The following is a 24,986-nucleotide window of genomic DNA, read 5'->3' on the forward strand; positions in this document are numbered from 1 at the left end:
TCTTCCCCTGCTGTTTCCACACGTCCATTCTCTACGCCTGCATTTCCAATTCTTCCTTATAAATAGGTTCCTCTGTAATATTTTTCTGGATTCTATATATGTGTGTTAATATACAATATATATATTTTAATCTTTCTGACTTACTTCACTCTGTATAACAGGCTGTAGGTTCATTTGCCTCACTACAGCAGACTTAAATTCATTCCCGTTATGGCTGAGTAATATTCCATGGTATGTATGTATCACATCTTTATCCATTCATCTGTTGTTGGGCATTTAGGTTGCTTCCATGTTCTGGCTATTGTCAGTAGTGCTGCAGTGAATATTGGGATGCATGTGTCTTTTTGAATTGTAGTTTTCTCGGTATATGCCCAGTAGTGCGTATACTGGGTCATATGGTAGTTTTATTCCTATTTTTTAAGAAATCTTCATATTTTTCTCCATAGTGGCTGTCTCAATTTACATTCCCACAAACAGTGCAGGAGGGTTTTCTCTTTTCTCCACATCCTCTCCAGCATTTATTGTCTATAGATGTTTTTGATGATGGCCATTCTGAGTAAACTCCGGGAGTTGGTGATGGACAGGGAGGCCTGGCGTGCTGCGATTCATGGGGTCGCAAAGAGTCAGACACGACTGAGCAACTGATCTGATCTGATCTGATTCTGAGTGATGTGAGGTGATACATCATTGTATTTTTTATTTGCATTTCTCTTGTAATGAGCGATGTTGAGCATTGTTTCATATGTTTACTGGCCATCTATATGTATTCTTTGAGGAAATGTCTGTTTAGGTCTTCTGCACACTTTTTGATTGAGTTGTTTGTTTTTCTGATATTGAGCTATTTGATCTGCTTGTATATTTTGGAGATTAATCCTTTATCAGTTGCTTTAAAACACACGGGCCGTAGTATTTTGTTATAGCAGCTTGAGCAGACTAAGATAGGTTTTTACTAAATTTCTTACTAACTCCTAGGATTATGATCTATAATTTGTATTTTTGTTTAGGATCCCTATATTTAATGTACTACTTGGTACCTAGGACTGAATAAATCACTGTTGAATACAACTTAGCTATAAAATGATAAATTAGTCCTCATGTTCTTATCATCATTTGCAACCTCTGTTGAGCACTTTCCCCACCACACATACACAAAAAACCATGATGGTTTGGACAAATAGGGTAAAGTAATAACTTACAACTGGATCAAAAGGCTTACAGGAAAAACTGTGTTATAGTGTCCACTGTGAGACTGGGTATGAAATGGAAGGAATTTAAGTTCTGCCTCTGGTTTTTATTAGCTGTGTGGGTGAAAAAGTGTTACCTAACTTAACCTGCTTACCTTTTTTTACCAAATAATCTTTACAAACCTTTTTGAGCATTAAATGAAGTCATGTAATAAAGAAATGTGAAGGTTTTCTGAGTAGTTTTATCATCCAGTGCTATTATTGAAATATGTTTACACTCTCAATTCCTAAAAGAATGATTTTGGACTAAGCTAGAGAACTCTCTTTTGACTATCTTTCTTTGTTCCAAATGTATTTCCTTGTGGCAGGAAGTGATAAAAACACATGGCACAGACAACTAGTGACTGAAGAGGAAATTAATGGTGGTTGTTTTCCCTCCAAGATTAGTAGTTCAAAAATTAAAAATAAAAATATGTCTTGCCAAGTTTGGAAAATACACAGAATGCTTTGATTATAGGATTAGAATGGACCTCATTTTTTGACATTAGTATTTCTCTGATATTTATCAATCGAAGTGCTTTTTAAATTTAAGACTTGGATCCTTTACATTTTATTTTATAAACTAAAAAAGTATGATATAAACTAAAATCTTATTTTTATAATTTATTATAAAAATATACATATAATTTATAAGTTATTATAAGGAACATATTTATTCTTTGCCCTGTAGACTTAGGAACCAAGAGAAGATTTATAATAAAGCATTTTGAAATAATTAACAAGCACAAATGATACTGTTAATTTTCCATGTCAAGATGGCAATGCCTTTGATCAGATAATATTTTAGGTGGATTTTAAGCTATGCTGAGATATAAACAAGGCTTTTCCCCAGCTATATACTCAGAAAGCTCCAATTGTGATTGAGAAGATTATTTTACTCAAAGCAAGTTAGTTTTTCACCAGAGATTCCTGCACACCCACTAGTTTGGGACATTACTAAAGATAGTGGAGAGGTGGTGGGATGAGGTGGGGTGCTGTGGAAGAAGGCAGCCATTTAAGAAAATCTACAAAAGTGACAATAGATGCTATTATAGAAAGTCAAAATATTCTTATTTGAGGGAACAAACTCTATAATTTGGAAGGGAGAATGCAACTACTTTGAATTATATTTTATGTAATTAAAATCAAGATCTCTGTGGTTTGTTTCCACTCCATGAGTATTGTTTTGGCTTTTGGCTGCTTTAGCTGTTGCCTGATGGCTTACAAAGATTCAAATGTACTTCTTTATGAGTAAAGGGGAGTTCCTTTGGTAGATGTTTAAGTTTTTATTGCAAAATCCCTGTTGCTGGCTTCTGCTGTTAGGCTTGGTAATATTCATGCACCCTGAAAAAATCACTTCTAAAGCTTTTTGAGTGGAAAGAATCATGAGTGTTTACTGTGAAGAAGAAGGGAAGACAAAGATTTGTAGGGATTATATCATTTCACTCAGGAATTGGCCTTGAAAAGTTCATTGAGGAACTAGTATTTGGGAATGGTGGATATTTTTTAATTGCTTCTAAGTAAAAATCATGGTTTTTAATTTAATGAGCTGGAAATAAATCATCTAGTCCAGTATTTTACAAATGGCATGTCATGAACTATTAGTGTGCCATGAGACCCACTAAGTGGTTGCAGTTAAACAATGAAATAGCATAAAACACACGACACCATACCAGAGTGCATCCATATTGGAAGATTTAAGGGTTAATTTCTATATATGTATAAATAAGCACATTTCCGTATATGTATAAATATACTGTATTTAATATGAAATGTCTTTTTCAGTATGAGTAGCACTTGTAGAAGCTTGAAAGCAATTGATTGAGTCTTCACATTTTTCAGATGAGGAAATTGAAAGAGCTGACTCCCAGTTTTTTTGAGTGGGTCTTCTTGAGGTAGCTTATCTATCAATAGGTTTCTCTCTCATTATTAGAATTTTTTTCTGATCACCTATGTATCCTTTACATTCCTTGCCTTACAATTTAAAATTTCTGTATTTTTGTTAAAAGGAGTTAGGTCGAAGATGCTGATTCTGGGGAGATGAGTCTTTACTGAGCCTCTGAGCAGCTTGCTGTGGGGTTCTGGTACTTGTGATACCTGGTGGAAAAAAAAACAGAGCCTTTCTCTGTTGATAAGGGCAGTTATTTTTCATAGGTTCAATCAGGTGGAAAGTTGGAACAATAACCTGATAGATTTCATCAGTATACTGATACAGGTAATCTTTATTATAAGCTTCTACTACTTGTTTCTGGAGAAGGCAATGGCACCCCATTCCAGTACTCTTGCCTGGAAAATCCCATGGATGGCAGAGCCTGGTAGGCTGCAGTCCATGGGGTCGCTAAGAGTTGGACACGACTGAGTGACTTCACTTTCACTTTTCCCTTTCACGCATTGGAGAAGGAAATGGCGGCCCACTCCGGTGTTCTTGCCTAGAGAATCCCAGGAACAGGGAAGCCTGGTGGGCTTCCGTCTGTGGGGTCGCACAGAGTCAGACACGACTGAAGCGACTTAGCAGCAGCAGCAGCAGCAACTACTTGTTTCAGTTCAGTTCCACAAATATATATTGTATTCTTGCTTTGTGGCAGGTATTTTGGCAGCCACTTACCTTCTCCTCTGTGAAAAATAAATATTCAAACAAATTGACCCCTCACTTTGTTTGTGGGACATCCCTTTGAATTTTGAATTTTGAGATTGTTTGCCAAAGATAATAGAGATATAGGTCCATGTTTTATAACACAATATGCCACTTTGGAACTCTGGTATGCTTTATCTGGATGTGTTCTGGCATCTTGAACTCAACCTTTCAATCATTAGAAAGTCACACAGTGATCAAGTTCATGTAGAATTTTTTTTTTCCTATCTTATTTTCATAACACATTGATTTTTATTGAGCTTTCTCCCTGTTGCTATTTACAAAGTGTCAGTTCTACACTAAGAGCTGATGGAGGTTTTAAAAAAATTTTCTCTGGCAATCAGACAATCAAGGCAGCAGAACCAAGGGGGACCCCTGTCTGGATGCCATGTGGAATTTTGTCCTTCCCATGCTGTTGCTGGTTTTTTGTTTGCCTTTCTGTGTGGCAGTTCCTGAAGGTAGTGTTCTGTTTTCTGTCTTTCCTTCTTTTGTTTTTAAAATGGTTGTGCAAAGTGAATTACTTGGTTTAGTTTGGTTATTAGTTGAATATTGGCCACAGAAGTCATTTCCTGAGCAGTTAGGCATCAGGGAGCAGGGCCCAGATGGCAGCATGAGCCTGCTTTTCCTTGATGGTTGTCAGTACAAAGCAGGATACCCATTAAGTTCAGGGCAGTGGAGGGAGATGGATGGATCACCAGAGCCTGATCTTGTCGGTGGAGAGAGAAGAGTACTTCTTTTGTTTTTCAAGTTGTCAGTCTTTAAAGCCTCTACTAATGTGAGAGACAGAGCAGCTATCACCAATATCCATCTTCAGAACTTTTCCATCACCCTAAAGTAAAAAGAAAAAACCCATGGTTATATGCCATGAAGTGGGTGGCTGTGATTAACCATGTATGTGTTGTGCAGATCTGAGGACCTTTCATCCCCAAGACGGTTGTTGAGTTTTTCTTCTTTCATACAACACTAGAAAAACTTCTTGAATGATATCATCACCTAGTTGTTTCCTGGATCCAAAGCTTACTTTATTATTGCTACTTCACTTAAGAGATATATTCCTATATTAATATTAACAGACAGAAGTCTTTTCTCATATGACCACCTTACTGAGCAAGTTCTATTTTGTTGTCTTTTAGTTCTTCCACTTTCTGTTTAATCTACTGGTGTTTGATGTTTTTCTTGCCTGCCAATGTGGTATTTCCAGCTGTGCATGGAAATTAATTTTCTGTTTGAATAGACAATTCCAGGAAACTATTTATTAAGGTTATAGGAGGCAAAGAGAATGCTGTTTTACAACTTTTTTTCTGGTATTCTTGGCATTGTAAGGGGAGGGAAAAGGTAAAAGTTCATGATTGGCAGGTTATTTTTTTTCTTTTAACTAATATTATTTAATAAAAGAAACTTTGCCACTGATTGCAAAAGTGATCGATGATAGAATGTGTGTGGCACTGAAAAGATACCCTCCGTTTAAGAAAACTATTCCAAATGGATCTTCCATGCACTCTGAAACCTTTTTTGGATGAGAGATCCTTTTGTATATCTGACTGGTTCTTTCTGTGAAATCTCAAAATCTAAGATCCATAGAATCTTATCTAAAATTCTAGGGGCCATGTGTGTTTTGGAATTGAGAATTTATAAGATTTAAAAATGGTATAGTATGGAGCATATACTCAGTGTTGCATGTCATGTCACCTTCAAGGGGATCTGGGATAGTTCCCCATAATAAAAACAATATTTCTGGAGTGAAATTCATAGATATTAATGCTAAATGAGATAAAGACAGTAAACAGCTGTATGTCTTTCTAGGCCAGTTGTTGTTGCTAGATGCATTTAGATTTATTGCCAAGTAAATTACAGAAAATCTTTGTTTTTTAGGATCATGGATAAGGAATAAAACAGAATTTCACCTATACTTTATGGACTTCAGCTCCCTTGGTTAGAAGTGACTTGGCTCCATCTTCAGCCATACCTGGTTTTCCTTGGCCCCACTCAAGTTGTGGGCTTTTTGCCTCTGAGGCTCTACCTGATATTCAATTATTCTTCTGCTTATATTAATGTCTTGTTTTTCAGCCATTCTTTGCTTGCGTTCTGATTCTTTATAGTAGTATATTTGCCATTTTTGTAAATTTCTCATTATATATATATGTTGGTAATATTTCATTTTGTGTGTGTGTGTGTGTGTATATATATATATATATATATGCATGTATGTATGTATGTGCATATATATAGAGCTTCCCAGGTGGCTCAGTGGTAAAGAATCTGCCCACCGATGCAGGCGACATGGGTTTGCTCCCTGCGTCAGGAAGATCCCCTGGAGGAAGAAATGGCAACCCATTCCAGTACTCTTACTTAGGAAATCCCATGGACAGAGGAGCCGGTGGGCTACAGTCCATGGGGTCACAAAGAGTTGGATGCAACTTAGCAGCTAAACAGCAACAAGAATTAGGAAAGCTTCAAAAAGGAGTTGAAGCTGGAGACAAATCTTAATAGAGAGAGAGGATTGGTTTAGGTGGAGTAGAGAGCACAGTACTTTCCAGAGAAAGAGAGTATGTTGGGTAGAGAAAGGGTGTTGATGAGTGAAAAGCATACTTTAACTGTTGGCCACTTATAATGTAGGTTCTGATTTAGGAGAGTGATGGAAGAAACAGGTCAGTAAGCCAGGTAGGGCTGTATTATATAGAGCAGTATATTATAAGGAAAAGAATTGAATATATTTGGTGTAAGATGCCATTGTGAGTTAAGGAATAGAATAAGAATGATATGATGAAAACAACTTTTTGAAAATAATTGTATCCACAGTGCACCTGGTGCTCTCTGAACTAAAGGATTGGAGGAGCTGGCTTACATCCTTGTGCTGGAAACCAGTAGGAGATCGTAGGACCTGAACTGAGACAATGGTAGTGAGAATGAGGATGGGAAAAGAACGTGAAACTTTTGAACAGTAAAATCATAGTGTGATGGTTAATTTTTTTCATTAATTTGACTGGGCCACTGGGTGCCAGTATATTTGATCCAGTGTTATTCTGGGTGTTTCTCTGAGTATGTTTTTGGACAAGATTAAAATTTGAATCTGTAGACTGAGTAAAGCAGATTGAACCTTTGTAATGTGAGTGGGCCTCATCCAACTTGTTAAGGCCTGAGTAGAACAAAAGTCTCACCTTCCCAGAATGAGAGCACATTCTGCCTAATAGCCTCACACTGGCACTTTGGTTCTTCCTGGTTTTTTATCACCCTACTATCCAAAGTTCTGTCTAGTCAAAGCTATGGTTTTCCAAGTAGTCATGTATAGATGTGAGAACTGGACTATAAAAAAAGCTGAGCACTGAAGAATTGATGCTTTTGAACTGTGGTGTTGGAGAAGACTCTTGAGAGTCCCATGGACTGCAAGGAGATCCAACCAGTCCATCTTAAAGGAAATCAGTCCTGAATATTCATTGGAATGACTGATGCTGAAGCTGAAACTCCAATACTTTGGCCACCTAATGTGAAGAATTGACTCATCTGAAAAGACTCATCAGGATGCTGGGAAAGATTGAAAGCAGGAGGAGAAGGGAACAACAGAGGATGAGATGGTTGGATGGGGTCCATGGGGTCTCAAAAGGATAATCCATAGGGTCTCAAAGAGTCAGACATGACTGAGTGACTAAACTGAACTGAACTGAACTAGCCTTGATACACAAACTGGTACATCAGTTAACTCTGCAGATTTTGGACTTGCTAGCCCCCAAATGGTGTGAACGAATATCTTATAATAAATCTTTGTTTTTCTGGAGAACCCTGACTAATACACACAGGATATGGAGACTGACTAAATATAGGAGCCCCAGATGAGTTAAAGTTGACTTAAAATTTGGGGCTAAGAATTGTGGAGAATAATAACTGTAGTAATAAAAATGGGGAAATTGAAAATAGGAAGTCAGTTTTGAGGGAGAATTTGTTTAGTTTTGGTTTAGTTGACTCTGAAGTGAAATTGGAGATTCAAGTGAAGTTATTTTGAGTGGCTGCAGTAAGGTAGGCAGCTGTGTTGGCTAGACTGGGTGTGGCATCTTGGAATCATCTGCAGGCAGAACAGAAGTCACTTGAGAGAGCAGAGTCCACAGGGCAGTGGGACAGAGGAGCAGAGGGTAAGGATTTGAGTCCGTTCAGGAAGGAATTATGGGGCTGGAGGAGAAAGATGAGTCAGTGCACAGAAAACTAGTTGCTGACAGAGCTCTCACTCTTGACATTGGTTTGCCTGTCTCTCACACTAGACTAGGAGTCCCACAAGGGCAACTATTTACCCTCTCCTGTTTCCCCAGCTTTAAATGCTGTTTTCAGATACTCAAGACCTCTGGACATCGCTTTTGCTTTTTTTTTTTTCTCCCACTTTGAAAAGACTGAAATAGGAATTAAGAACCTTTGCTCTAGTCTTCACTTGGCAGTCAAGCAGATGTATAGAGTCATGCTTCCCTTCTTAATTCCTGGAACTTGAATTACTTTTCCTAAAGATGTAAAGATGGGCTTAAGAATTTTCAAGATTCCTTACAGATGAATAATACTGGGAAAAATATCTATATGTCAAAAAGACATAATCTATATGTTTGCAGTTCTAAACTGCAGAGGTACCATTGAGTAAATTCAGAAAATAAAATTTATAGCTAATCTTCATCACCTCTTTTTCTTTTAAAGTTTTTATTAATTTAGTATGAGTCAAAATATTGTAATATATATGAAATAAATCAAAGCTTTTATATAATGTCTAAAAAGTAGCTTTGGGTCAAAAAAATTTCTTCCTAAATATTAAAGATGTGACTAAAAATATATATATATATTTTTTACAGTAGGCCTAACTACTTTATATGGTCAAAATGAATAAAGCTGTTAAAAACTCAGGAAAAAAATATAAGTAGCATTTTTCTTAAATTCCAAATGCTGTAAAGAAATTTTAGTTTTCATGGAATTTTTATTCCTATTGGAAAGATTTTTTACTCTTAATATTTTCTTAAAGAATCAGATTATGAAATTAAAAAAAAAGAGAGGAATCACTCTTGAAAATGATCCTGTGTGTTTACTGTATTTTATTCAGTTATATCGCACCTCCTCATATGTTTCTTGATCTATATTAACATCAGATAATCTCACAATACCTGTTTTTAATTTACTTTGGAAGAATACTTTCTGTTCTGAATGGCACATTCCTTTAAGGTATATCCAATATCAGTTTGGGGTATTTGATCAATGTGTTATAGTTAAATTGTAGTCCAGGTCCTTTAACAGTTTTTTTCTGGCTGTATAGTTTGAAGTATTGTGAATTTATAGAAGTAGTTTGGAGAAAATATGACATCTCTATTTTTAAAATGTATATTGTGTATGTTAATATACTTGACACAAAAACTATTGAATAGTTAGGGGATAAATGGCATAAACTTTAATCTGAATTCATTAAAAACCAACATTTTCTTTATTAAGTGGAACTTTTTGAGTCCCCAAAATATTTATTGTGTGTTAGATATTGTTTTATCATTCTAATTGTCTGCCTTCTTTTTGTCTTCTAATTGTCTGTTATACAAAGACACTGTCTGTGGTCATTTTTGCTCAGTTACTATCTACAGTATACAACTTCCATTTGGAAATAATCTGTCTTTAACAAAGTACTGATGTTGTTTTTTATGTCATTTAATGTCTCTGTTACTTGCTTTAAGGCTCCTTAATTAAGGACAATTAACACCTGACCTGCCTCTTGAGAAACCTATATGCAGGTCAGGAAGCAACAGTTAGAACTGGACATGGAACAACAGACTGGTTCCAAATAGGAAAAGGAGTACATCAAGGCTGTATATTGTCACCCTGCTTATTTAACTTATATGCAGAGTTCATCATGAGAAACACTGGGCTGGAAGAAGCACAAGCTGGAATCAAGATTGCCGGGAGAAGTATCAATAACCTCAGATATGCTGACGTCACCACCCTTATAGCAGAAAGTGAAGAGGAACTAAAAAGCCTCTTGATGAAAGTGAAAGAAGAGAGTGAAAAAGTTGGCTTAAAGCTCAATACTCAGAAAACTAAGATCATGGCATCTGGTCCCATCACTTCATGGCAAATAGATGGGGAAACAGTGGAAACAGTGTCAGACTTTATTTTTGGGGGCTCCAAAATCCCTGCAGATGGTGATTGCAGCCATGAAATTAAAAGACGCATACTCCTTGAAGAAAAGTCATGACCAACCTAGATAGCATGTTAAAAAGCAGAGACATTACTTTGCCAACAAAGGTCCGTCAGGTCAAGGCTATGGTTTTTCCTGTGGTCATGTATGGATGTGAGAGTTGGACTGTGAAGAAAGCTGAGTGCCGAAGAATTGATGCTTTTGAACTGTGGTGTTGGAGAAGACTCTTGAGAGTCCCTTGGACTGCAAGGAGATCCAACCAGTCCATTCTAAAGGAGATCAGTTCTGGATGTTCTTTGGCAGGACTGATGCTAAAGCTGAAACTCCAATACTTTGGCTACCTCATGATGCTGGGAGGGATTGGGGGCAGGAAGAGAACGGGACAACAGAGGATGAGATGGCTGGATGGCATCACTGACTCGATGAACGTGAGTTTGAGTGAACTCTGGGAGTTGGTGATGGACAGAGAGGCCTGGTGTGCTGCAATTCATGGGGTTGCAAAGAGTCGGACATGACTGAGCGACTGAACTGAACTGAATTGAACTGAACGGTTAAGAATTCTCTCAGAAAATAAGCAGTGCTATAACAGCAGTCTGATATGTACTTTTCAGATACAGTTCCTCTATTCAGAAAATAAAATCTAGAAATATTATTTATTTGCAATTATAATACTTTAAAATTATTTTTACTTCCCTCAGATCCCAACTTTCTGGATTTCTTGTGAAAGCGAATAATTAATCCTTGAATTAATTTTTATTTTGTGTCTATCTGTATCCAAATTTAGTCATTCATGTTGGTCAAGTGGCATCCTAGTTCAGTTTGTATTGTGTATCAGGCACAAGGATCTACTTTTACTGTTTGCAATCAGATTTAAAGGAGATTAAAAAATAAAATCTACTTATTCAGTAACATAAAAAAGCATTAGTGAAACTCGTGACATCTTTGTTCCATTTATAAGTCACACTAATGACTACTTTACTTCTCAGTAATTTTCCATTTGTAACATTTTATACCTGGATACACACATGTAATGCAATTGAACAAGAAAACAATTATCTGTCTGGTGGAAATAATGTACTTATCTCATTGAAGCAATTGACTTGTTTAAAAATACACAGAAGTTCTAGTTCTGCTCAGACTGTGGTTACCTATAATTTGTAAGGAATTTCCAGGAAGAATTAAAACCCTCTGATAGAATGGGATCAGCAATTGAATCCCTTGGTTGTAAGTGATAAATTCTCATGCAGAATCTCTCTCTTTTAGACACCTCTGCTTGGAACCATTTTGGATTTGAAAGCTTTTTTCAATAATCTCTGAGTTTTGGCTGGATTGCTGGAAAACTTCACTTCAAAGGCTATATCTTCCAGTGAAAGCTTCATGTTGGTTCTATGTCAGCGGAACATTTTAGCACTTTTTGGCCTGGCTCTAATGTTTCTTGGCATTTTCTGAGGAGTTTGGCCCATCTTGTCTATAGGATCACACTGGATTCAGTATAAACTGTAAAAGCTGTAATTCATCTGCAAGCTAATTTGGGATTTTATTGAGTTTTGGTAATGGACTAACACCATTGGGCAGTCGAAGATTCACTATTTTTAAGAATATGTCTGAGGATGCATTTATTTTAAAAATAATACAGAGTGACTACTTTTCCTTTAGCTCAGTGCTTCTTGTTCTTGTATCTGATCTTTTCAGAGGTTAGTGTGCTATTATAATTCCTTATTATAATTTTTTCCCTCCTCAGAAGTTTCTAAAGCCACTGCAGATCTATAGCATTTTCTTCTTTCTTAAAGAGGGATTGCTTTGGCTGTTGGCTGACTTGTCTGGTGATGTGGGACTGATATGGGCTTTCATTTTTTTTTTTAAAGGTTCTGTCAAAGGTAGTTAATTTCAGTTACAACATCTTACAATGTTGGTGCCTTCAGTTCAGTTCAGTCACTCAGTCGTGTCTGACTCTTTGCGATCCCATGAATTGCAGCACGCCAGGTCTCCCTGTCCATCACCAACTCCTGGAGTTCATTCAAACTCATGTCCATTGAGTTGGTGATGCCATCCAGCCATCTCATCCTCTGTCATCCCCTTTTCCTCCTGTCCCCAATCCCTCCCAGCATCAGAGTCTTATCCAATGAGTCAACTCTTCGCATGAGGTGGTCAAAGTACTGAAGTTTCAGCTTTAGCATCATTCCTTCCAAAGAACACTCAGGACTGGTCTCCTTTAGAATGTACTGGTTTGATCTCCTTGCAGTCCATGGGACTCTCAAGAGTCTTATCCAACACAACAGTTCAACAGCAATTGAATTCTTCGGTGCTCAGCTTGCTTCACAGTCCACCTGTCACATCCATACATGACTACTGGAAAAACCATAGCCTTGACTAGACGGACCTTTGTTGGCAACGTAATGTCTCTGCTAGGTACCCTAGAGATAGGGTACCAGCCCTGGGATTTTAAACGTAGGGGATAATGCCCAGTTCCTTGTAACAGGAAGCTATGGCACTTCAGGCTGTAACTCCTGACCCCCTTGTAGCATAGCCAGTCTATTGAAGCCCCAGGGATTGCTTAAACATATGCCTTATCTCAGATTTTGTATCTTTAGGTAGTTTTCCTTAATGCTTTTTAAATTTAATTTGCCATGCTTCATGTTAGTTTGGAAAACCAGCCAAAATTTTTGTTTTGTATTTGGTTTGGATTCCAGAGTATAAACGAATATAGGAAAGAGGACAGATTAAGAATAACTGCATAATAATTACAAACAATGTTGGGTTTTACAACATATCATAGACCCAAGGCTGAACCTGGCTTCCTGTGCCTCTCCCAAACCCCTATTGAACTTAGCCACTGGGTCATAGATGGAAAGTGTGGAACTAACTGCATGTCCCCATCCAACTCCCATGAACGGCCACCCTCAGGGAGGAGTGCCTCTGAGAGACCCCAAGAGCCAGGACACTCCTGCCAGGATCCTGTCCATGACTGTGGCCAATCAGAGCAGCTCCGCCCCATCCATCGGAAGCAATTCCTTTCAAGTCACTTGCCTTTTGGTGTCTTTGTCTTTTGTTTCCTCTTGTTTTACCACCAGTGTCCTGATAGCAACATCATTTACATTTTCCCCATTATTCTCCTGCATAGAGTTGAGAAAGCCAGGGTAGTGAAGTCATTCTAGGCAACTGATTATTTACAATTGAGGAAAATAAATGAGAATTAAGCAGCTGGTAATGAACCTTGTCCAGGTACTCAGAATACTTCACAGTAATGAGAAATGAATAATTTCTCTATTATCTCATAACCAGGCCCTTTCTCTTCTTCTGACATTTTTAAGAAGAAGAATCTCTTCTATTTGCTATCTTTGTTGAAACTCTAGACCCCTGCCAGCACCCATCATTATATTTTAATATACATATTCCAGCTATCTATAAGAAGATTCAAATGATTTTATTTGTTTTGTTTTTGTGTTCCTCTGGGCCTGAATTAGAGGAAATAGAGGAAAACAATAGAATGGGAAAGACTAGAGATTGCTTCAAGAAAATTAGAGATACCAAGGGAAGTTTTCATGCAAAGATGGGCTCAATAAAAGACAGAAATGGTATGGACCTGAAAGAAGCAGAAGCTTTTAAGAAGAGGTGGCAAGAATACACAGAAGAACTGTACAAAAAAGATCTTCACGATCCAGTTAATTAAGATCGTTTGATCACTCACCTAGAGCCAGACATCCTGGAATGCCAAGTCAAGTGGGCCTTAGGAAGCATCACGACAAACAAAGCTAGTGGAGGTGATGAAATTCCAGTTGAGCTATTTCAAATCCTAAAAGATGATGCTGTGAAAGTGCTGCACTCAATATGCCAGCAAATTTGGAAAAGTCAGCAGTGTACACAGGACTGGAAAAGTCAGTTTTCATTCCATTCCTAACAAAGGCAATGACAAAGAATGCTCAAACTACTGCACAATTGTACTCATCTCACACACTAGTAAAGTAATGCTCAAAATTCCCCAAGTCGGGCTTCAGCAATACGTGAACCGTGAACTTCCAGATGTTCAAGCTGGTTTTAGAAGAGGCAGAGGAACCAGAGATCAAATTGCCAACATCCGCTGGATCACTGAAAAAGCAAGAGAGTTCCAGAAAAACATCTATTTCTGCTTTATTGACTATGCCAAAGCCTTTGACTGTATGGATCACAATAGACTGTGGAAAATTCTGAAAGAGGTGGGAATACCAGACCACCTGACCTGCCTCTTGAGAAACCTGTATGCAGGTCAAGAAGCAACAGTTAGAACTGGACATGGAACAACAGACTGGTTCCAAATAGCAAAAGGAGTACATCAAGGCTGTATATTGTCATCCTGCTTATTTAACTTATATGCAGTGTACATCATGAGAAAGGCTGGGCTGGAAGAAGCACAAGCTGGAATCAAGACTGCCATGAGAAACATCAATAACCTCAGATATGCAGATGACACCACCCTTATGGCAGAAAGTAAAGAAGAACTAAAGAGCCTCCTGATGAAAGTGAAAGAGGAGAGTGAAAAGGTTGGCTTACAGCTCAACATTCAGAAAACTAAGATCATGGCATCTGGTCCCATCACTTCATGAGAAATAGATGGAGAACCAGTGGAAACAGTGTTAGACTTTATTTTTTTGGGCTCCAAAATCACTGCAGATGGTGATTGCAGCCATGAAATTAAAACACGCTTCCTCCTTGGAAGGAAAGTTACAACCAACCTAGACAGCATATTAAAAAGCAGAGACATTACTTTGCCAACAAAGGTCCATCTAGTCAAGGCTGTGGTTTTTCCAGTAGTCATGTATGGATGTGAGAGTTGGACTGTGAAGAAAGATGAACTCTGAAGAATTGATGCTTTTGAACTGTTGTGTTGGAGAAGACTCTTGAGAGTCCCTTGGACTGCAAGGAGATCCAACCAATCCATTCTAAAGGAAATCAGTCCGGAATATTCATTGGAAGGATTGATGCTGAAGCCGAAACTCCAGTACTTTGGCCACCTGATGCGAAGAGCTGACTAATTTGAAAAGACCCTGATTCTGGGAAAGATTGAGGGCAGGAGGAGAAGGGGACATCAGAGAATGAGATGGTTGGATGGCATCACCGACTCAGTGGAAATGATTTTGGGTAGGCTCTGGAAGTTGGTGTTGGACAAGGAGGCCTGGTCCTCATGGTGCAGCTCATGGCGTCGCAAATATTCGGACACAACTGAGCGACTGAACTGAACTGAACTGGGCCTGAATTAAGTAAAATTTCAGATCATAGAACTCTCTTGGAATTTTTAATTGATTTTTAATTTTATTAGATAGGTTTCACTTTTTTTTTTTCCAAGATAGTTTTAATGAGTATCTTGTTTCTTTACCTTCTACATTAGGTCTTAAGATAGTAACCTATGACAATCCAGACAACATATAATAGTTTCCTTCCTTAAAGGGGATAGTTTTTTCGTCTTAGGATATCTTGCCTTGTGAAGCATGTTGCACCAATGTGCAGACACTTGTTTTTAACTCAGAGGTAAATTAAATATAATTTAAAATCTGAATGATCTGGTACTCATGCCTTTTCCCCCAGCTGTTATGTTTCAGTTCAGTTCACTTCAGTTCAGTGCTCAGTCGTGTCTGACTCTTTGCATCCCCTTGAATTGCAGCACGCCAGGCCTCCCTGTCCATCACCAACTCCTGGAGTTCACTCAGACTCACGTTCATCGAGTTGGTGATGCCATCCAGCTATCTCATCCTCTGTTGTCCCCTTTTCCTCCTGCCCCCAGTCCCTCCCAGCATCAGAGTCTTCTCCCATAAGTCAACTCTTCACATGAGGTGGCCAAAGTACTGGAGTTTCAGCTTTAGCATCATTCCTTCCAAAGAACACCCAGAACTGGTCTCCTTTAGGATGGACTGGTTGGATCTCCTTGAAGTCCAAGGGACTCTCAAGAGTCTTCTCCAACACCCAGTTCAAAAGCATCAATTCTTCAGTGCTCAGCTTTCTTCACAGTCTAACTCTCACATCCATACATGACCACTGGAAAAACCATAGCCTTGACCTGACGAACCTTTGTTGGCAAAGTAATGTCTCTGCTTTTGAATATGCTATCTAGGTTGGTCATAACTTTCCTTCCAAGGAGTAAGCGTCTTTTAATTTCATGGCTGCAGTCACCATCTGCACTGATTTTTTTTTTTAATTTTATTTTATTTTTAAACTTTACAATATTGTATTAGTGATTTTGGAGCCCCCCAAAATAATCATTTATTTCTATTGAGTAGGTTCAAGCCCATTTAGAGAAAAAAAATACTGCCTTACAGAAATGTAAATAAGTTTTCATGTTTTATCATATTAAAATTTCAAATGTTCTAATACCATTCTTGGAATCAAAATCATTTTTAAGATGAAATGTTTCTGGACACATGGTATAGCTGATGTATCTTGAATCATCACGCTGTTTTTGCTTAAAGGGCATGTCAAGTATCTGTTACAGTGTAAACTAGTAGATGACACACAGGAGACAGCACAGGGAAAGGCATGGTGCACAGGAGAAGGTGCCTCAGCGTTGGAGTATAGTGGAGACCATGGGCTCCAGATACCTGGGTGGAAATCAGTTCCAACACCAACTTTTGTGATCCCTAATATTCAGTTTGCTCAATGCACAGTGGGCATACTAACTAATGGTATCTGCCTCAAAAGTTCTTATAAGGAATTAATTTATGTATATTGAATTAATATACATAAAGCATTTTAAAACAGTGTCTAAAATATCATATGTGCTCTATAAATGTTAGCTGTTATACAGTCTTCCCATTCCTAATTGGGTTAATGGATCAAGGTTCATCTGTATTTTTAAGTGTTTTTCTCAGTATACTATTATTTAGGAAAACTGGACTTTTTCTGAGGTGTTCCTGGGCTTTTTTAAAAAATTTATTTTTAATTGGAAGATCATTGCTTTACAATGTTGTGTTAGTTTCTGCTGTACAGTTAAGTGAATCAGCTCTAAGTATACACATGTCCCCTTCCTCTTGAGCCTCACTTCTAACCACCCCCCACCCCATCCCCCTGACCCCCGATCCCTGTAGATCATTATAGAGCAGTGAGCTGAACTCACTGTGCTATACTGGAGCTTCCCACTAGCTATATATTTTAAACTTGGTAGTGTATATATGTCAGTGCTAGTCTCTCAATTCATCCCACCCTCTCCTTCCCCTACTGTGTCCATAAGTCCGTTCTTCTATGTCTGCGTCTCTGTTCCTGCCCTGCAAATATGTTCATCAGTACCATTTTTCTAGATGCCATATATACACATTGATATCTTGGCTTTATTTTTAAAAATGAACTATGAATCAAAGATTATGATCCTTCATTTTATATAATTTAACATTAATAATTAACCTTGACTTTTTGTTTGTGTGAAATTATTTGACGATTTCAGACAATATATTTCTCACTGTTGAACTGTATGTATTGGCTTCATCAGTGTTGATTTTGGCACTAAAATTGTCCCATATTCATAGTAGCTCACATTAGAAGGAAACTATTGAGACAGCAATGGCACTCCACTCCAGTACTCTTGCCTGGAGAATCCCAGGGACGGAGGAGCCTGGTGGGCTGCAGTCCATGGGGTCGCAAAGGGTCGGACACGACTGAGTGACTTCACTTTCCCTTTTCACTTTCATGCATTGGAGAAGGAAATGGCAACCCACTGCAGTGTTCTTGCCTGGAGAATCCCAGGGACGGAGGAGCCTGGTGGGCTGCCGTCTCTGAGGTCGCACAGAGTTAGACACGACTGAAGCGACTTAGCAGCAGCAACATTGAGACAGCAATTCTCCAACTATTGACAGATATCAACAAGCATAAAATAGTTGGGTATTTTAGAGGAATGTAGGATAATATAATACTTAGGGCCATAGTAGAACGTTTCACAATCTAATATATATGTGTTTGTGTAGGAAGTATTATGTATGCAAATTTCAGAAATATTGAAGGAGAAGTTCTGAGTGAGCCTAAAAAGTTTTACTTTAGTTTTATGATAATTAACTTGACTACTAGGAAAATAATTAGAATCACAGATTATGTTCAATGCCTAAAGATATATGTTTGACAACTTTTAATTTTCTTTCTTCCCACACACCACTTCCTCGTTTGTTTCTGGCACACCAGATGTGTCTCAACACAATGGCTGATCCGGGTAGAGTTGTGTGAACAACCGTGATTGTGGCATAACAAATTTTCTCATTTTGGTTACATTAATGACATTTTAAGTAGAAAAAGGATTATTTTGCAGATATTGTTATACAGATATAAAGGGTAGCCTGCCTTTTTTCCAAATCTCTGCGTCAGTGTTCCTTTTTAAAACTAATGTTAAAGTTTGTGTCCATGTGGTGAATATACACAAAAGCTGATTGTAATCTTGTTTTTCTTAGACACCAAAGGGCTACTTTGAGGCACAGGAATGAAGAGGGACGATTGGTGGGGAAAAGTGGGGGAAAAAAAAAACAAAAAACTAGTCACAAGGGAAGTTTTCTAAATAATATTCTTTTTTCTGTTTTCCAGTTTTTTTGAATAAGCCAATTAATTTACTGTTTTTTAGCTTAAAATTAGCTTTAATTTTTGATCTCCATGGAGAAAATAGTTTCCATTATTTAATGTACTAATTTTCTTATTATTCTTAGCCTTTTCTCAATTTAAATACCTAGATAAGTACTACATCCCAGAAATTGTAATTTCTTTCAAAGGAATTAATTTTGGTTTTAGCTTTGGCCTCATATGTGGTCCTTCTGTATATCCCTAATTTTCAAAATCTACTAATAATTTATTTAATAACTTTTCTCTCAGTTTTTAATTATAGAATAAAAAATACAATTATAAAGAAACTGTGCCTTAACATACTAACTTGTTTATTTTGTCTGTTTTCTTTTAGTTTCAGATCTTATTCTGTTTCAGTGTATTATTGCCCTTTACATGTATTATACTCTTTAATGAGTGATTTTTCAAGAGCAGTTGTTTGATCATCTAGTTTACTTAATCATTCCCCTGATGTTAAAAATTTAGACTTAACAACATTTGTTACTATAAATTATATCACCACAAAAATCTTTTTGAAAATGTCCTTCTTTCCTTCCTTCCTCCTTCCCTCCCTCCCTCTCTTCCTTCCTTCCTTTTTGGAGTTATTTACTCATTTTAAAGTTTCTGGCCTGGTATTGTCAAGTTAAAGATTTTGAATTTTTTATGGATCAAAGAATGTGGTTATTAAAATACGACTTTTGAAGTACTTTGTGAAATTGCTTTCCAGTGTAAATTGCCCACAGTAATGTATGGGTTTATCTGTTTTACTTGTCTAAGAACCTGACAATATTGGAGATTGTTTCTTAGAGTTTTTGTATTTATTAGTTAAATGAAAAGTAGCACTTCAGTGTTGGTTTAATTTGCATTTCTTTGATAAATAAAATGCTTGAATGTTCTTTTTTTGTTAAGTGTGCTTATTAATTTGATTTCCCCTTGTACATGTTTGTGTTATTGACTTGTTTTTCTTCTGGATTTTATGTTTCTGTGTCACATTGTTCACCGTGCCCCTACCCTGGCCTTTGTAACATAAACAACAACCTTTTATCTCTTGTACTTGTTAAACATATTTCTGCAATATGTTGTTTTCCTTTTACCGTGACTATTGCTTGGTTAGTATTAAAGATTAAACAGCTACACAAACTTAACATATTTTTTTCTTTTATTGACTCAAAGTTTAGAACACAAACTTATTTTTTTATTTTATTGACTCAAAGTTCAGAAAGCTATCATACTTTCAAAAATATTCAATTCTGTTTCATGCTAATATTTTATGAACTACATTATATATAATATATATATATAAATGTATACAAGTACATATAGAGAGAGACAGAATGAGAACAGATTAGTTTTATAATTATACTGTATAGTATAAATTTTGACTCATTTTCTCCTCAAAACAATTATCTCAATATCATTTATTAAATAGCTTTCTTGTCCTACCCCCATTGTTTTTAATTTCCTTTTTTGTCATATTATTATATTCTTACATATTATAGATACTTTCCTGGACTTTCTATTCATGTTCATTGGACTATTTAAAATTAGATGTCAAAACCACATTTAAATTATTATTGCTTTATAATATGTTTTAAAATATAATAGAATCAGCTCTTCTTTTAAAATATCTTTGAGCTTCTCCTGTGTTTCAAATAAAGTATGGACATTGAATTTAAAATTGTCCAATTTCCCTACCCCTGATAATCAGATTTTTCCATGTAAAAGGCAGTTGTACTATAATGTGATCAAAACTGTAAAAGAAGGTGAATGCAGGACTGTGGGATTAATGGCACTGAAAATAGTATATTTTCATGTGTTTATATTTTCTAGTTCTAGTGGCAGTTTTATTTTAATTATAATTTCTGCTTTATTATGTTTACAAAATGACTTTTAATTTTTTAAATTTTGTAATCTCCTCACTCAGAATTAATATCTGTTATTTATTTCCCAGTTAAGTTCTATAGTTTAATATGAAATTTTTGTTAGAAAAGTTTTATGTTAAACATGTAAATGTTATTAATATTGTTTGTGACAATCTCTCAGTAATTATTTTATTTACTTCTTTTAAAAAAGCCTTTATTTTGGATTTAACACTTGCACAGAAAATTGGAGCATGTACTTCTTCATCTCTTGTTGTTTTTATTGGGAAGTATTCCCACATTCACTGAAAATACTTATGGGATTTGGTAAGGTTTAGAATATACATATGATACAAGCATAGAAGTGTCATTGATATTTACTAAATAGTTAAGTTTTGAAGCCAGCAATAGGCCAATGAGAAGTTCTTGTGCCAAGAAAGCCGTATTCTTAGGAAAATAAGATTGAAATTGTAGAAAACAATCTGTATTCTGTAGCCATGGAACCTTCAGATTTATCATTTTTGGCATGTGAATTATTCTATCATTGCAGCTGTTAATTGGTGACAAGGAGGGGATAAAGGTGTTAAGAAGTTATGGAAAATAAATGCACATAAAATAGTAATCGTTTCTGGAATTCTGCTTATATTGGTTATTTAAACCCCACTGTTCAGATGCAGGGTAAAGTTTATTTCATTATTTTAGTTTTCTAAACGAGGCTTTACTTAGAAATATTTTCATATTTTCAAATTAGGTCAGAAATAAGTAGGACCTCAGTGATGTAAATAAACAAATCCCAGTGGAAGCCTGTCTTTGGACTTTATTTCTGGGTAATTCTTTTTGTATACAAGAACACTTCTCTTGGCCAGGATCCCATTATAAAAACGAAAGGAAAGGTGGTGATGTAGGGGGATAAATATTCCCAGAGAGACTCTTGTGAATTTCAGCCTTTCAATTACTTGAGTATTCTTGTGGCTGTGGAAGATGAAAGAATATGGAGAAGTTAATTTCCTATATGAATCATACGAAACAGTATTGGTATACACAGGGCCACTGACTTGAATAAATCTATGGCCTTTAAGCAATTCTCTTTTGCGGGAGCACAAATTAGGAGGGAATTTGGTAAAATTATTTCAGTGGTTTAAATACTATGACTTCAGAGTAAGTCAGTGCAGGGAGTGGAGTGTCAGGCATTTGATAATAAATTTAAGTCCAAGTGTTTATTTTATTTAATATAAGCATTGCTTCATTCAAAAAACTCATTTAAGATCTTATATAAGAACATATTCAACTTAATAAAGGAGAAAAGTACAGAGAAGAAAGGATTCATTATCAGGAAAATATAAATAAGTAGAAAGTTGAAATAAAAAATAGAAAAACATTTTTTAAATTTTAAAAATATTTTTTGATGTCTCTGACCATACACACGGAGAAGGAAATGGCAACCCACTCCAGTATTCTTGCCTGGAGAATCCCAGGAACAGAGGAGCCTGTTGGGTGCTGTCTATGTGGTCGCACAGAGTCGGACATGACTGATATGACTTAGCAGCAGCAGCAGCAACATACACACACACATACATTTATTTATTATAATTGTTTTAAGTATATTAAATCTATATATTTGTGTATTTTTTAAAAAGCAGATTGCATTCATTCATGAATGAAGCAAATTACATTCGTTGCATTCATTCAGGGAAAACTCTGTAATGTAAATCTCTAATTTCTAGAAGACATTTTAAAAGATATTCCTTTATAAAGTGTGTACCAAGTGATGTGCTTAGTAATAAAAGTTCCATTTAGAATAACTGATTTTCCTGTGAATGATTTCAGATCAACCTTTTAGGTACCTAATTTAAGTGTGGAGAAAACATAAGAAATGTTTGGGAGAGAAAAGTAGACATGATACATGTGATGTAAAAAAGTTATTGAATCTTCTATGGAGAGACAGTTTCAAATGTTTCTTATTAGCTACCCCGATCACAACCTTTCACATTTTCTATCTCAACATCTAGCTCCCTCTTCTACCCTAACATTAGCTGCAGCACACAAAACAAAAATAACTCCCCCAATCTGAAACCATTTTTAACTTGTGGGTTGGGCTTAGTCACTTGCATCCGAAGGGTCCTGCTACCCATTCTAAATTGCAACATAGTTGTCCTTGGTAGCATAGACAATGGGAAGAAAATTTAGCAACAACAAAAAAATGGATCTAGCTGTCAGTGAGAAAGGAAAGGAAGATGAACAACAAAAATTAAACTAGCATGAAGAAATGAAAAACAGTGAGAGACTGGAAGATGCTGTATCAATTAAGTGGCATGCAAATCCTGAGTAGTAGTTTTGAAATGATATTTGAGTCAGAAAAGGACCCCTGCCTTACTCAGGTGTGCTTTTTTGCATTTGGTTTTTATTACATACCATTTAATACCCCTTGGTTAAATTCTAATCCACTGAATAAACAAAACTGTCAACATACCTTATTTAGCAGCTTTCCTTTTCCTTAAATCTTTATTTATTATGTCATTATTTTTAAGCTCTTTTAGTACTTTTGGTCTGTTACCGCCCATATACTATTGCAGGCATGGATATTTTAATGGAAAGAGCTAGTAATTTTTCTGGTTTTGTGCCCTTTTACATTCCGATTAAACAGAACTTTATTGATCAACTACTTATATAAGAGCACAATAATAGGAGCTTTTTCATATCTTATCATACATTAGTTCTCCTGATACCTCTACGAGGTAACAGCTTTATGGTCCTCATTTAATATGGGAGACTGGTAATTTTTGGGAAAGATTGGCTCAAAATCACATTACTAATAAATGCTGAATTTTGGTTCAAACCCAAGTCTTTGACCTTGAAATTCCACAGGTATGTTTCTTGCTAAGCACTTAAGACTTTTACTTGAGATACACTTTGCTCTGAATTAATTGTGTTTGTGTTAAATATAATCAGTTAAGTAAATTGAATCTAAGGCTGCTCTTATCTTCTGGGTCAGATTGTGGAAGTGAAACACTGAGGTACAGATCTGATTGTTGATGACAGTACAACCATTAGAAGAGTGAGATTAGATGTTCCTTGGTTGAAAGCAGAGTAGTTGGAGCTTAAGGAAAAAGAGTATGGAATTTTTTGACACTGATGTTGGAGCTTTTTTTGGCTATTAAGGGTCCCTAGTACGAACAATGTGTACCATAAACTTGTTATCCGATATAATGAGGAAACTGAGACACAGAATTTTTTCACATTTAGCCGTGTTCCTCAGAAATTTATTGAACACCTAGTATAATCCACCAGGCTTCCCTGGAGGCTCAGACAGTAAAGAATCTGCCTATAATGCGGGAATCAGAGTTTGATCCCTGAGTCAGGAAGATCCCCTGGAGAAGGGAATGGCTCCCCACTCTAGTATTTTTGCCTGGAGAATCCCATGGGCAGAGGTGCCTAGAGGGCTGCAGTCTATGGGGTCGCAAAGAGACAGAACTGAGCAACTAATGCTTTCACTTTCACTTTCAGTAATCCAGATAGTCTGCTGCATTCAGTGGTACAGCCTTAAAAACACTTAGATCTGACTATCAGGACACTTATAGTCTAGTGGAGAAACTTCAAATTAAAAAAAAATTCAAATTTAGTAAATTGCTTACTAGAATCATCAGCTTTGGAAGTCTTTATCTAAATGAAGAACCGTAAGTTTCAGCTATGGAGAAGGCAATGGCACCCCACTCCAGTACTCTTGCCTGGAGAATCCCAGGGACGGAGGAGCCTGGTGGGCTGCAGTCCATGGGGTAGCTAAGAGTCGGCCACTACTGAGTGACTTCACTTTTACTTTTCACTTTCATGTATTGGAGAAGGAAATGGCAACCCACTCCAGTGTTCTTGCCTGGAGAATCCCAGGGACAGCGGAGCCTGGTGGGCTGCCATCTATGGGGTTGCACAGAATCGGACACGACTGAAGTGACTTAGCAGCAGCAGCAGCAGCAGCAAGTTTCAGCTAAGAGAGTTTCTTATTTTAGACAATGTAAGGTAAATCAGCTTGTACCATGATTTTATACCTTTTTCAAGAAAACTCACATTTTACCTTTAGAACTAAAGGATATTGAAAGGAGTTCATTATATTTTAATCACTTTGCTGTTATTGTTGTTTACTTGCTAAGTCATATCCAATGCTTTTGTGACTCCATGGACTGTAGCCTGCCAGGCTTCTCTGTACATGGAATTTTCCAGGCAAGAATACTGTAGTGGGTTGCCATTTCCTCTTTCAGGGGATCTTCCTGACCCAGGGATCAAGCCCATGTCTTCTGCATTGGCAGGCGGATTCTCTACCACTGAGCCACCAGGGAAGCCCAATTGAGTCACTTACCAGGCCTATTTTAAACCAGTGGCTCCCTTTTCTCTCTTTGCAACCTGCGACGCACAGACTTCCGGAATCAGAAACTATTGTTTTTGTTTTTAAGGAGTTGCTACTTTGATGTGGACCCAAAACTAAGTTAATATGAGTAATGCTCAGCTAATGTTAGTGAATTAAATTTAAATTTTCTTCTTTTCCCCTTCTGAATTGGAGTATGAAATAGTTTCTCTTGTTATCAGTTGACAATTTTTATTTA

General features: G+C 36.8%; 1 protein-coding gene and 1 non-coding gene across 2 annotated transcripts in view; one reads left to right on the plus strand and one right to left on the minus strand.

Annotated features, from left to right (window-relative positions):
• HDAC9 (histone deacetylase 9) overlaps positions 1-24,986 on the plus strand; it is a 1,013,734-nt gene that overhangs the window by 70,896 nt on the left and 917,852 nt on the right. The gene's annotated exons all lie outside the window — the stretch shown is intronic.
• On the minus strand, positions 4,699-4,819 carry LOC129659746 (U6atac minor spliceosomal RNA). Its single transcript, XR_008718221.1, has one exon. It is a non-coding gene; the product is annotated as a U6atac minor spliceosomal RNA (small nuclear RNA).

This window comes from Bubalus kerabau, chromosome 8 (genome assembly GCF_029407905.1).
Source record: "Bubalus kerabau isolate K-KA32 ecotype Philippines breed swamp buffalo chromosome 8, PCC_UOA_SB_1v2, whole genome shotgun sequence".
NCBI lineage: Eukaryota > Metazoa > Chordata > Mammalia > Artiodactyla > Bovidae > Bubalus > Bubalus kerabau.